The 4531-nt window shown below is 40.6% G+C and overlaps 1 pseudogene; it reads right to left on the bottom strand.

Annotated features, from left to right (window-relative positions):
- Nucleotides 1-3411: 3411 nt before the first annotated feature.
- LOC125913874 (olfactory receptor 51I2-like) lies at nucleotides 3412-4419 on the bottom strand (annotated as a pseudogene).
- Nucleotides 4420-4531: the final 112 nt, after the last annotated feature.

Raw genomic sequence — 4531 nt, forward strand, 5'->3', positions numbered from 1 at the left:
AGATGGAAGAGAGAATGATGACTAGGTAGAATGGATATATTTACAAAGGGGAAAAAAAGTACAATTATGAGCAGCATAAAGATATTCTCATGAGAAAAAGAACCTATATGCATGGAAGCTTGTAAAAATAGTTTTTATAAAACCTATAAGAAAAAAGGAACCCATATTCAAACCTGAATTAGTCTTCATTACATTTTGAGGCAGGTTACTAAGGTGTTCAAGGATGAGGAATTTTAGGGGCGCCTGGGTGGCTCAGTCCATTAAGCGTCCAACTTCAGCTCAGGTCATGATCTCATGGCTCATGGGTTTGAACCCCGCGTCAGTCTCTGTGCTGACAGCTTGGAGCCTGGAACCTGCTTCAGATTCTGTGTCTCCCTCTCTCTCTCTCTGCCCCTCCCCTGCTCACGTTCTGTCTCTCACTCTCTATCAAAAATAAATAAACATAAAAAAATGTAAGGATGAGGAATTTTAAACCATAGATACATATATACTTGAATTCAAATCTCTTTTCATGACCCATCATCCCTTGTATGTTGTGAACAACCTACTTTAGAGAGTTGTGTCGATTTGTGAAATATATTGCAAGATATAACTTTGATAACACCCTCACACATCCCCTTTCTATTTTCAAATTTCCTTTCAAATGTACTCTTATATACCATATCTGAAATATCACCATAGATTTTCTTTTTATTTATTTTTTAAAAATTTTAGTTAGTTAACATATAGTATATCAATGGTTTCAGGAGTAGAATTCAGTGATTCATCACTTACATATAACACCCAGTGTTCATCCAAACAAGTGCCCTCCTTAATGCCCGTCACCCATTTAGCCCATCCCCACCCACCCACATCCCTCCATCAACCCTCAGTTTAGTCTCTATTGTAAAGAGACTTTTATGGTTTGTTTCCCTCTCTCTTTTATTTCCCCTTCCTATATGTTCATCTATTTTGTTTCTTAAATTCCACATATGAGTGAAATCTCATGGTATTTGTCTTTCTCTGACTGGCTTAGCATAATACACTGTAGCTCCATCCACGTCATTGCAAATGGCAAGATTTCATATTTTTCGATCACTGAGTAATATTCCGTAGATTATCTATACATGATAAAGATTAAAACATGTGCATTTCCCCCAAAGTCTCCCAGATGTTACTAGGAATGTTTAACTTAAGTACACATACTGGGACTGAGAGTAAATTTTGCATTAAGACCAGAAAAGTTTTACTGAGAAGTTAAAGGGCTTAATATTTGCAGGAGCATATTCTTCTGACTTCAGAAAGAGATTCTGAAAAAGTAAGAGAGGGAGAAAAATTGTAGTTGATACAGAAACAGAGGAGAGAGAAAGACTAATGCGTATACAGTGTCATCAAATGAGGTTTTTGCACATAGAAAAAAAGGGGTGATATTAATATAAAGGTCAAGGAAATGTATGTAGACCTGTATTCATTCATTCATTCATTCAATAATTAATTTGTTCATTTACGAAACATTTATTGAGGAGCTAGTATATTCCAAGCATGAGAGGGACCACAGTGCGTAGTGTATGGTGTGAATGAAAAGACATTGTCCTGCCTTACCAAACTTAAAATGTACCAGACATCAAAAAAATTACAATAGTACAAAGATAACTACTTGGTTACAGTTGTGATGTGTTGTATGAGACAAACAACAAGAAGGAAATGTGCAGTTAGAATTCATGATGGGATTCTCATATGGGGGACAAGTCGTCTTGTGAGGGGGAGAGAGAGATGCCCACGTACAATAGATTCTTCCAGTGAGGTTTTATCAGAGGGAATTAGTGTTATTCCCCAAAGTCAATTAAGTCAATATTCCTCAAGAACCGTACAGACTCCTGATTTACGAAACTGTTGCTTCTGGGATTATTCTCAACTGTAGGATTTTGTTCTTAGTGCCTAGTTTGTGTCTAATTGCCCCAAGGTTTGAACAGGTTACACTTAAATATATATATATATATATATATATATATACACTTAAATATATGTATATATACATAGTTATGTACATTTTTGTAATGAAGTGTTGAATGTATTATTCTTTTTTTTAAATGTTTGTTTACTTTTGAGAGAGAGACAGACAGAGAGAGAGCAGGGGAGGGGCAGAGAGAGAGGGAGTCACAGAATCTGAAATGGGGTCCAGGCTTTCAGCTGTCAGCACAGAGCCTGAAGAGTGGCTCAAAACCATGAACCGTGAAATCATGACCTGAGTCTAAGTCAGACACTTAACCAATTGAGCCACCCAGGTGTCCCATGAATGTATTATTCTTAATTTTAAAAAACAATATAGATGAAGGAAGAATTCTTTTTGTTCTTCTCTTCACCATTACAGACCCCTCCAAAAGAAGCTATTACTGTTATCAGTTTAGCATATATTTAAACACTAAGTGATATTTTTATATGATTAAATTGTTTTATAAAAAGCATTATCAAATGTGTGTGTGTGTGTGTGTGTGTGTGTGTGTGAGTATTTCTTGCTTAAGCCTTGTGAGTACCTATCAACCTGGATCTTGTTTTAAATTTTATTTTTACATTTTATTTTTTTGAGAGACAGAGAGAGACAGAGCATGAGCAGAGGAGAGGGAGACAGACACAAACTCTGAAGCAGGCTCCAGGTTCTGACCTGTCAGCACAGAGCCTGATGTATGGCTCGAACCCATGAATATGAGATCATGACCTGAGCCAAAGTCAGATGTTGAACCTAATGAGCCACTTAGGTGTCCCCTGGGTCATTTTTCTAAACCATAGAATACTCCACAGTATGACCACATCCTAACTCATTTAACTATTTACCCATTGACAGCCAGTTCATTTTTCTTTTATTATTTTATCTCAAACATTGCTGAAATGAAAATTCTCATTCACATCTCAGTGTTCATAAAAAAGCATCAGAGTATAAAACTAGGGCCGTGCTAAGAATTGGAATTTCTGGGTTAAGAGTAGGTACATTTTTTTAAAAAATGTTTTTTAATGTTTATTTTTGAGAGAGATAGAGCATGAGTGGGGGGAAGGGCAGGGAGATAGAGGGAGACACAGAAACTGAAACAGGCTCCAGGCTCTGAGCTGTCAGCACAGAGCCCAAGGCAGGGCTCAAACCCATGAACCGTGAGATTATGACCTGAGCCAAAGTCGGTTGCTTAACTGACTGAGCCACCCAGGCACCCCAAGAGTAGGTACATTTTATGTTGACACAACCAAAAGAGCTGACAAAATACTATACAATACTGATTTATATTATGATGTCTTGTATATGAAATGTGGGTTCTCAAATTCATCAACATGCAGCCTTATCAAGCTTTCTAACTTTGATAAGGTGAGGAGCACTCTGTGCTTCACTGGACCACCTTTGGTGATGAAAATGACTGGCTGGCAGGTAATCATCTCATCGGCCCCACCTCCTGTATTATTTCCTTTGAAGAATGAGTTGGATTAGTCCCTGGCGAATCTGCTTTGTCTTAACACTGTAGATGATGGGGTTGAGCACAGGAGGCACCAGAAGATAGACATTGGCCAAGAGTAGACGGACAGCAAGTGCAGCGTGCTTCCTGAAGCGGTGCACCAGAGCCACGTTGATCAGGGGCACACAGTACACAAGCACCGCACACATATGTGAAACACGTGTGTTGAGGGCCTTCTGTCTCCCCAGAGGTAATGCCCAGCACAGTATAGAGGATCAACACATAAGAGAGGATGATGAGCAGTACGTCCAGCCCAAAAGTGGAAATAATGCAGAGCCCCAGGATGCTGTTGGGACATGTATCGCCACAGGGCAGCTGGATTAGATCTAAGTGAAGGCAGTAGGAGAGGGAGAGGACATTGTGGCCACAGAAGGGCACACGCTTCAGGAGGAAGGGCAGTGGGGACATGAGCATCACACTCTTCAATCCAAGTGCAACACCAGTACCAGCAATAAGAGGCCCTGTCAGGATGGCGGTGTACCTCACTGGGTTGTAGATGGCCAGAAAGAGCCATCAACATGGCCACCAACATGGCCAGCAGAACTCCTGACTCCATGATGGAAAATGAATGTATGGAGAACATCTGCAACAGGCAGGCTTCAAAGTAGATCTCATTGGCACCAAAAAGGAAGATGCCCAACACAGTGGGCAGTGTAGAAGCAGAGACACCAAGCTCTGCAAAGGTCAGCATAGCTAGGAAAAGGTACATTGGCTGGTGCAGAATGGTGTTTTTCCTGATCACTGCCAGGATCGGGCTATTGCCCATAAGGGCCACCAGGTATATGGAGCAGAATGGGAAGAAAAACCAAGGGTGCAAGGCCTCCAGACCGGGGAGGCCAGTCAGCAGGAAATATTTGGGGATGAATTGACTGCTGTTGAACATTTTCCTATGTCTGGAGTCCAGGGACTTTGACCAAGGCAGGTGCCAGAGATACAACCTGGGGTGAAACACATAAAGGTTATTGGAGATTGGGAACCTGCGATTTCCTCTGCCCATAGGATCTGCCAACTCATGTCTCTCCTCCCATTCATGACCAGTACCTTTTGGTCTTCGA

Source organism: Panthera uncia, chromosome D1 (genome assembly GCF_023721935.1).
Source record: "Panthera uncia isolate 11264 chromosome D1, Puncia_PCG_1.0, whole genome shotgun sequence".
NCBI classification, from domain to species: Eukaryota; Metazoa; Chordata; class Mammalia; order Carnivora; family Felidae; genus Panthera; species Panthera uncia.